We start from the raw sequence: 10999 nt of genomic DNA, 5'->3' as shown, positions 1-10999 counted from the left end.
TTTGAGAGATCATGCAAAGTTATAACGTATGTTTATATGTTTGTTATGTTATTATACACAGAAACAGAACTAAAAAAAAAACCAAAAACCCCCACACTGAACAAACCCAAAACTTGGGATTTTGTTTAATTGTACCTGTGCAAATTGGTTTTTAAGCAAATTAGGTATGCTTAAAGAGGGTGGGTGGGAGGAAGAAATGTTCTCTCTCTTTCTTTTGGCAGTTGCTCCAGTATTAACTGTACATATCCACTTAGAGTTATACAGTCTAAGTAGTAAGCTCAAGTGTAAACTTGAACTGGATCTTGAACAATAGGCATCCCATTAGTAGATAAATTAGATTACAAAAAATGATCTATAACAAATGATGAAATGGCTGTGAAACCCATTCTCTCTTTAATGACCCAGCCCTGGGGGGAAAAGAAAAGGTAGTCTGAAGGTATTATCAGAGCTCCAGCTAAGAGTACCAAATATTGCTCTCAAGTGGTTCAGAACTGTTGTAGGAATAGTCAATGCCCTATCAATTAGTAAAACTTCCAATTATCACTCTCAGTAAATGTTTTTGGTGGAAAATAATTTCCCCCTCCTTTTCTCATGGACAAGTTATATTCAGTTTGCAGGTGTAGGAATCTGACAAGTAATTTCAGCACCCAGTGGCTTAAAGGAGTTCAAATGACCACTAAAGTCATATTAACTTGTCAAATTGACCAGTATTTTCTGCCACTGAAATAGTAGAATGGATGGCTGGAGACAATAAAATTGTTTCAATTATACTGCATTAAGCATCTTCACGAAGAAGTGAAAATGCAGAAAGCAAATAGGAGAGGATCTAGGAGACGAGCTCAACAATGACAAGAATTTCACTGGGACTCTTGAGTGAATACCCCATTAAAGAGGTATATTGGAAGAAATATATTCTGAAGGTGCATGCAGCTAATTTGTACTTAGAGTTGAGAGGAATCATAGACTTATGTAGGTTGGAAAAGACCTCCAAGATCATCAAGTCCTACCATTAACATGGCACTGCCAAACCCACCACTAAACCATGTCCTTAAGTGCCAAATCTACATGTCTGTGATTCTACCACTTCCTTGGGCAGCCTGTGCCAGTGCTTGACACCTCTTTTGGTGAAGAAATTTTTCATAATATCCAATCTAAACCTCACCTGGCAGAACTTGTGGTCATTTCCTCTTTTTCTGTCCCTTGTTACATGGGAGAAGAGACTGACCCTACCTTCCTTTCAGGGAGTTGTACAGAGCAAAGAAGGTCCCCACTGAGCTTCCTTTTCTCCAGGCTGAGCCCCTTAGCTCCCTCAGCTGCTCCTCAAAAATACAGAAGCATGAACTTCCTCTTAAATATTAATGGCAGTCTAGGAAAAAAAAGGCCAATATTCTGAAAAATGCCGCTAGCCTTTAATATGTGACAAAACAAATGCTTACGCTGTCTGAGAGTTGCCAGGCTCAGCATTTCCTAGAATTTCCTACTTGGGAGAGGTGTTTTGCTCCAAACATGTATAGATAAAAACTTCACTGGCCAGCAAATTTGAGTATCAGTTATAACTCTCAGTTGCATGTAGTAAACTTGTGATGTTCTCTAAGCACTTTAGCAAAAGAGGGTTTAGATTTTGTCACCTAATGTAGAAGTTGTTAGACCAGCATGCTTTCCATGTTCATATGCAATGAGCAAGACCAACCTCTTGGTAGGACTGCATTAAATTCACACTGAAAAACACCAGTACTAAAAATTAGTTGCCTAACTGCAAAGGTGTTGCAGGATGTGATGCAATGTAATTAAGAGCACCTCTGATTAAAAAAAAATATTCTGCTCAAAACCAGCTGTGATGCTTTCTATAAATTAGAGCTATTGCTGAAGAGTGGGGTGGTTTCAGAAAGTGAGGAGATATGGATAGAGGTTAGAACAGAGGGTTGGAATAGTTTTGGGGATGTTTTTTAATGAAACTCATGCTAAAGATTTGAGATACTAATGAGTAGGTATGCAGCCTTCCTTCACTGTCATATACCTAAACAAATAGTTCCATGGATTTCAGAGAAAATTTTCTTCAAGGTGGTGAATTTAATCCAGAACATGAGTAGAAAATATATGGGATCACATTCTGCCATCCTCCTTACAGTAAGCATTTCTACAGTTTGCACCTTATGGGTATAATCTGAGTGGGAACAGGGCAGGAAGGGAAGAATTGCTGATTGTAAAGATTAATGAATCCAGCCCTTATTTTACACTGTGATGGATGACATTATAAAAAACAACACACAGTAATTCTACCTCTTGCAAACTGAACACCTAAAGCCAACTTTGCAGGAAAAGTGATATGGAAATGAACTCATGTGCCCAGAAAAACTTGAATAAAACCCCTAAATTGGTGTTAGCTCTTGGGTATTTGTCAGTTCAAAGCTAGAAGTGTCTCCTTTGTGTTTGGGTGTATATGCCTTTTCTTTACTCACTGGAATGCATTAGAAGAACATTGTGGAAAAGTTTCAATTGGCAAAAGTGAACATGAAATATATATTTTCAGAGGATAAAAATGTTACGAGCATCTACAAACAACTGGCAGAGAGTCTGATATAGTAAGAAAATGGCCACCCATGACCTTGCTCAGATTCAGTTCGACTTTTCACTTACTTAAAACCACATTTCTTTTTATATGCCAGCTTATATATTTTACTCAGTGAAATGTTTGCTTTATTTAAAAAATATAAAAGTACAGCCAGTCTCTCCATCCAGTTTTTCCTAGAGCACCCACTCCAGTTCAGTGTGCTTCTCTGCAGTGAATAAATCCAGCAGTAAATTATGTATGATTCAAACACACACACAGAGATTTATATTTATGCTTACAATGTCAGTATAATTTTACAGTCAAGACACAGTACATATACTTTGCTGTAAGTACTAGCTTGATATAGTAAACTCAAAAGAGCACATTGGGGGTTAGCAGTTAGAGCTGAAAGTGAAAATCAAGAAACAGCAGTAGGACTGCTTTTGTCTTCAGCATGCTCTTCAAGATGTGAGATGCTCCAGTGGGTGGGAGACCTATGCACCACCCCCCCAATTCTGGGGATAACCCCAGCAGATATGCTTTACAATTACCTTTTCTTAAAATGCCAATTAACCCTTTCAGGGTTTTGTGGCATACTGTGAGCAAGCAGGAGAGGGGCACTCATTTATCCCTTATATTGAACATCAAAACCAATTATAAGGGGATTGGGGTGGAAGGAACAAGTCTTATGCTACTGGAGATGTATCTGGAGTGCTTCCTGGGTTTTTTTTCCTTGTGGTTTTTAACATTTAGGAAGGTCTGCAACTGCAGTTAAAAATACACCAAAAGTAAAAAAATAAAGATAACAAAGTAAAAACCTACAGATAAAGGTACCACTTTATTAAATCAAATAGAAAAAAGGCATTAATTCTCTTTGGCAGTATTGTTTGTACTTGTTAAATCTTACCAGCTCACAAGGCAATGATAGTTTTAATTTTATCAAAATGTTCTAGTGTTTATGCTCACAAAAAGTAGTCACCAGTGCAAATTAAGATTTAACTCTATCAAAGTAATTAATACCAGGCCACTGGGAGACTGAAATTTCATAGTAAAAATAACCCAAAAATATTAAGGTTCTTAGGGGAAATAGAATAGTCCTAGGATGAACTAGAATGAAATATTGCTGGAATAAACCTAGAATGGCATTAATTAACCTGAAGATTAACTTAGTCCATTTAAATATGTTTTGCTACTTGGACTCTGATCCTTCAAATCTCACATGGTGATTGACTCTTCCATGGGGTCTCATTTGGGTAAGTGTTACTCAGCATGAGTAAAGGTGAGAGAAACAGTTCTGTTGGTTAGTAGCTGGTGATGTTTTGGGCAGTGGACATGGTGGGGGTTTTTTGGATGCATTTGGTTTGTAAATTGTTGGACAACTTTGTGAATTCGAGTTATTTATCTTTTCATTTACATTAGAAAGATGAGAAGGAAAAGGTCCTAAATTTATGAAGTGGGTTTTTGATATATAAGTAGAGAATACTTCTAGATTTTCTGGTAGCTCCCATTAAACTGTGTCTGTATCCTTTCCACATCCCATACCTCCAAGAGTCAGGAAAGAGGAATACCCTGATGTTTCTGATCACAGAAACTGCCATCTAATTTAGAGTAAAACACTTCCCAGAAACTCTGTGATTGCTAATAACTGAATTCAGTCTGACTGTTTTACTAAGGTAGAGATGATGCATATGAAACTGTGTCTGGTTGCAAGTTTTTAAGTAAAAGCTGGACTGTGATAATTTTGGTCAAGCTGGAACAGAAAGAATGTGGGAAGATGTAGACTTGTGGGTCTTCACATTGGCAGCCTCACCTCCCCAGAATGATTCCCAGGGCTCCCATTAAGACAAAGATGAGTACCACCCTTAGCAGAGGATGCAGCTGTGCTCTGTCTGTGATTTCTTGACACACTCAGCTTGGAGCAGGGGGAATTTGGCTGAAGTAGATGAAACTACGTAAGGTCTGAACTGGACTTGGACCAGTGAAAGGAAGATGGCAATTAGGTGAATTTTTGAGTAAAATAACTTAATTCAGCTCAATCTCATCCAGAATATTTGCTTGTCTTTGTAGAGGTGCAGTGTTCAGTTTGTCTTTGGAATTGGATCAAGCCCTCAAGTGAGTTAAGGGTGTGCTTTCCTTTTCTTTAGAAGACTCAAGGCTGAGCACAACTTGAAAGCTAAACATTTTAGCCAAGGTTAAGTTTTCAAGGTAGATTCTTAAGTTATTTATTATGCAAGTTCAAACTGTTGCTGATGCACTGAAATGAGAAATTCCATTATAAAGTTTTTGCCATCAACAATGGTCAGGTACTTGACAATGAATCAGAACTAACATTTGCTTTATGAGACTTTGAACATACTGAAAAGGTAAAATACACAAAATACAACAAAATAGCCATGATAACACCAAAGGCTGTCTTTGTGACATGCATTTTAAGAAGAGCAGCACCTACTGAACTGGAGATCTGCAAGCATTTAGCCATTTAAAAAAGATATGTGTGTCCTTTCTATGCACACATATGTATATATATCTGGTTGGGCAAGAAGGCTTATATAAACAAAGATAAGTCAATCTTGAACTGCATGTGAGCACATTTACTGCACACATTAGGCATGTATCTTTAAAATAAAATGTATCCTATGTAACTAAGACAAAAGTAAGTACCTTTGCTTTATCCAAGTCCCTGCCTTCACCTGCCATGCGAGAGAGTGAAGGAAAACGGTATGAATTTCATATGGAAAAGAGAAAGTGCTATTAATGTCCTAACAAAATGAAGGAAGCAGTGTCTATCGCTGTTTTAACTGCTTTCTAGATGTCCAGATGTAATGCAGCATCAGAACTCTGGGTGATTGTACATGCTACCTACAGTGCAACAGTGAGGTATAGCAGAGTAAGTGAAGTACAGTTTTAGCAGCCCCTGACAGTGTAGGTAGAGAAAGAGGGGTCTATTATAATGATTTCCCATGGAGATGAGTGCCAATGAAGTGGAAAAAAGAACCTCTGAAGGTCATCACCAAGGAAAATGATATAGTATATTTTTTTCTGGCATCCAAGTCAGATCGCAGTGCTCAAGAAGACAGTAGGAATACATACGTACTGTGCACCTGCACCTGTGTGCATTGGTTTGCTGTGTACTACATAATAATACCTGGGGTTATAATGGATTCTCTTTGGACAGGCAGAGCAGAGGAAGATGAGATGTTTGGGTCATGTCTTGCAGAGAGAGGGTGAGAGCCTGAAGATGGTGATTCTGCAAGATTGAATAACACAGACATAACTATAGGGTGGGAGGGTTGCTGTAGCAGTGTTGAAACATCACTGCTGGGCACACTTGCAGGTTAACCAGACAGGGAAGAGAGTTAGGGAACACTTACCATCATGCCATTAGCAGTTTTACATCATCTAATTGATACCTTTCCATCACTGCCTAGTTTGTGCTTCAAATTCAAAGTTTTTAAGTAGTTTTCCATCTGTCTTTTTATTTCCCGGTTCCATAAAGTGTTACTTAAAGATACTATGTCTGTATTTTTCATACTATGCTTTTCTGCAGGACATTCAGTCAGATTTTTTTTTTTGGTTTCCAAGTTACATGACTTTTTAATCTGATTGTGTTTGTCTTAATTGTTCTTTAAATTATTGTGCGCCATACAGAGAGGTCTTTAAAAAAAAGAATAGGATATCCTTAACTCAAAAAATATATAAAAAGCACTAGGCTATAGCACTGACCATGTCATAAATTCTGTCTCTCTTCAGGCTGTCTATTCCTCCTCTAATGATTCCAATTTTTAACTGGTTAGCAAAATACAGTTATCTCCTTGTTAAAATAAACAGACTTCAGTGGACTTTTGAATTCATACATATTTTAGAAACAAAAAACATGTGTTAATAAAGCCACTTTAAAGAGAATACCTCAACATATTATATAAATTATTTTTTCACTTCTCCGCATCGTGTCCCCTGCATCCTGATATCAGTCATAGGTAGCAACTAATCTGGAAGGCAAAGTTGAGGAGAACAGAGTGGAAGGGAAAGGTACAGTTTTCCTTCTTGTCTAGAAAACGCTTTGTACAGTGCTAATGGAAGACAGTTTCTTCTGGGGAAGAAATGCTAATGTGAAATTTTCTCTTTCTCTCAGCGCAGTCGTACATTAGAGATATTTGTAGCAGTGGAGATGCAGACTGCAGTAGGTGGATGAATATTTACCCAAGAAAATTTGAGCCATGCCCTTTCATTTTCAGAGAGCCGCCACCTAATCTCAGTGTAGCATCAAGACAAAGGACACATCATTCCGTTTGCGCCTGCCCTGCAAAAAAAAAGAAAAAAAGGGAGGGGGGCGTTGGTGATGGGGAGAAAAAAACCACAACCCTTTGTGAATGCTATTAGAATAATGGTCTGGGGGGAAAAAAAAAAGATAAAATACAAATTTCACTCCAATCTGGGTTGGATTACTTCCCCATGCCCCTGCCTTTATTGGGCGATTTGGAGTTTCATTAGAATTCAGAATTCCTGCAGAAAGAAAAACCACAGTGGCACGGACTTCTCTTTCAAGGGGATTGCAGGCTGACCCATCAAAATGAAAAGGCTCAATGTTTTGCTGACAGGTCCCTGAGCAGGCCTGAGTGACAGCTTCATTTCAGCACTTCTCAGATGAGATTTGAATTGGGGGGTGGAGGAGGTAGTAGGAGAGAGACTTTGTTCCCTAAAAAGTGTCAGTGTCAAACTCTGCAGTTCAAGTTCTAGTGTCTGAGGTACAAAACCGAGTCAGAAATCATCTTCGACTTGCCCGCTTCCCAATTTATTATTAATGTCTCTCTAATATTAGCACACATGAAGCTTCATTTAAATCTTAGAGTTCATGTTGAGCGTACGTTGTTCCTTTTATTGGAAATAAAAAAGGTAGAAGAAGATGGATTAAAGTACAGTGAACTGCTGTGTAATGTCTGCATCAAAGATTACTTAGTGGCATTTTTCTGTTGTGATAATCAAAACGTTAGTGAGAGCCTGATCCTACCTTTTGTCTGTGGGAATAGGAGCAAATTTCTTCTTATAAATTGAACTAGGTGATTCTGCCTGCAAAAGAAATGTGGATAGGAAAATACCTGAAGGCGTTCTCAGTTTAAAGTTCAGAAGCAGACTTGAGTCTACTTCATGCTATCCTAAATGAGCAACCCTTTATTGTTTATCTCAGTAGAAAAAAATGGTGAAAACTTTGCAAACCTGTCCTGCCATGCAGGCAAGGGGAACCAGAGAAGCATCTTAACCAGTTCATATAAGGGAAGTAAAACTCATTCATTTCCTCCTTGTTCCATTGCTAAAGGTTGGTTCGATGTCTGCAGGGCCATTAGCAAATTGTTTTTCCTAAAAGTTTATTTTATTTTCCAGGTATCTGGTCTTCATAACTTTTATGAATTATCTTTATTTTCCTCCCTTCTGGGGCCTATTAATGTGTACTTTAGCTTGAGTACAAAATGCAACTGATGGAGTTTGCTTTTAGGAGCTATCACAAATAGAGAGACAGAAAAAAGTTAACCTGATTTTTTAGACAATATTAGAAAATTAGGTTTGAAAATACAGATCTTCAAAGTAACATTGATTCTTACACCTTATTCCTATACATTATGATGTCACCCCATCAGTAACTGTCACAAAACAAGATATTATTCCATAGCACAAATCTGTTCTTCAGAATGAAATCAAATTTTATGTATTAAATTCACTTTGGAACAAATTCTTCTCTAATTTATATTGATGGAAAGCTGTAGTAACTTCAGAAAGGTACAGGCTTTACCTTCTAGGTAGAAAAAGAGTTTTGAACTCTCTAAGAGAGAGGTATATTAAGCTTTAAATCTTATGTGAATGTGACTAACGGGGCTGTGTTAGTATTGTTGTACTGTAAGTGTTTATATTGAATGCAACAGCCAATAATGACATAAAATCCATGTAAATGATCAGAATGTATGTTAGGACCATCCCGAGGAAGCTTTATCTTGTAAACTTTCACTAATTGTTCATGGTTTGCTTTTCTTTAAAGAACTGCTTGTGCATTGAGAAAATGGAGAGCAAAGACACTAAAACTACAAAGCCTCCCAAGGCTTCATTTATGTCTTGTCCTATTTCTACATTTTAAGAAATATTGCTACTTTTAGGTTCTGTATTTTACTGAGCACAGAGCAAAAAGCTCACTTTGCTCAAAACAAGCCTCCTTGTGTAAAAGTTAAGTGTCTTTTATGGAGAAGGAAATTCTTCCCCGATTCAAGGGATGCCCTGCATTATATTCCTTATATACTTTCATAATGGACTTTTATAATCAAGTTTTTGTATATTGTGAAGCTCAGGGGCCAATTTCATTTCTGAAGCCAAAAGGCCTATCAGCCTCTGTACTTCTTTATCCCAGGGATGAATTTGGTTTCAGACTTTTAAAAGAATCAACCTGGCAACAGCATGATTTTGAGATTAAATATGCAATGAAAAATTGTTCAACCTAGAGGCACAAATTTCTCTTATTAAAATCAGTGTGTGGGTTCAACTGACTTTGTAATAGCAGTAGGAAATGGGTATGAGAAAGGGCACATTAAAAAAAAAATTACATTAAATACCAAATTAAATATTGCATTTTTTAAGAGTCTTGTTTGAGACTCCAAGATACTTCTCAAGCATTGGGAGCAGAAACTGGATATTGAGAACAGTAAGGCAAATACTTAGAGAAACATAGAGTTAGAAGAGGAATATCCTGTCCTGAAATTTAAGACAAAAGATCAGGTCCAGTTAGGCTTGATAGAGAAATGTGATATTTGGTTCTTGTAAAGCCAAAATGGGCAAAATATTGATACACTATACTAGGAAAAAATCCTGTGCTGATTGAATTGACTTTCACATTCTTTGCACAACTTCAAAAAATGTTTTTTGTATGAGCAGCCACATAAACTGAAGTCTGTGAGTTCGGATTTGTCAGGATTCAGTCTGTGGGTCGGTGGCAAAGCTGTGTGAGTTGAACCTGCTGCCAGTCCAGGGCACTGCCAGAAATTACTGGTTTGCTCAAGCTTTGTGCTGAGAAACTTGTTCTCTGTTGACTTTTTCTTGCTCCCTGTGTTGATAAAAGCTAGGAAGTGCTTCTGGAAGTTGTGTGCTGTGTTTTGTGAGTCCCTGCCTGAGCTAATGAGGGAGGGAGAGCAGGAGAGGACTTGGCAGTGCATGTCCCATGTCTGAACATCCCCGTTTTCTCTTCCACTCTCCCTCCAAACTTGCCCTCCTCTTTCACACTCTTATTGAAACTGGTTCGGGTAGATCTCATGTGCTAAAGTGGAGTTTGAAGCAAACAAGGTGGGCAAAGTTGAAGGAGATACCTGCAAGCTGTGCTCCCGACTCATCCTCTCCATTGATACCAGGTCACAGCGGTGGCTGCAGTGAGACAACAGGTCAGGCCCCGTGTTCAAGCCAGGCTAGATCTGCTCTGCTTTACTCCTTTATGTAGTCTCCCCAGTTTCAACAGGGATGCCCTTCTGAGGAGGGTAAGTCAGAGAGGCTTAAAAATGTGTGTGCTGTAATGCCATTGTAATGTATTAGCTGGTCTATTTTTAGATGCAGTGAGCTGTACTGTGCTTTTACCAGTGAGACTGTAGATGTAAAATCTGTCAAGGGAAAGGTGGGTCTTTTTGGGGGGATTTTTGAGGATTGGAGATACTTAATCAGCTCAGGTGTTACAAATATTGCATAAAGAGCTTCCAGAAGAGGATAGACAGGAGGAGAAACTGTTGTAGAGAAGTTGCTTGAAGAAAGATACTTTTGTAATTATGAAAGTTAAAACCAGCAGCATGTTGTTAAAAATGCATTAAAATGTTTACCTGGATGTTGATTCTTCATATGAATAAGCTGTGAAGGCATTTAGGCCCCAACATCAGCTTGACATATAAGCAGGGGGGCTTTACTTTAAGCTTGGGCTTAAGTACTTTGTCGAATGCAGCTATTTTCCACAAACAGAAATATTAAAAGTATTGAACTTCTAGTTTCTTGTGCTACTGTCCTCATCTCACATCCTGACCTTATACCATATCTTATGCTTTCCTTGCAGCACTTTTCAGCAAGGAACTGTCATCTCACGTTGGCATCTTTGGGTGTGACGTAATCCAAGATCAAAAATCTCCATCAAGTTTTACCACATCATCAGTTTTGCTGACACTTCATTGTTCATAAAGCACCAAAATGTAACTCTTGCTTTCAAACTCTTTCCCTGACTTCAACGTGATAATGAATGTGAAGGGTTTGCATGGAGGTGGTAAAACTTTTTTATTTACCCCCCCTTTTTTTTTTCCTCCAGGTTCACACCAGATAGGCATTTTTTACAGCCTGAAAGGGGATGTTTTCTTTTGTTAATAGCTTACAATCAGATGAAAGGACTCATCACTCTATTTTAGTGCTCCACCACATGGCGTGTATCTTTTATAAATTACAGGC

This window comes from Manacus vitellinus, unplaced genomic scaffold (genome assembly GCF_001715985.3).
Source record: "Manacus vitellinus isolate BGI_N305 unplaced genomic scaffold, ASM171598v3 scaffold_16_pilon, whole genome shotgun sequence".
Lineage (NCBI taxonomy): Eukaryota > Metazoa > Chordata > Aves > Passeriformes > Pipridae > Manacus > Manacus vitellinus.
This window is presented reverse-complemented; position numbering follows the sequence as displayed.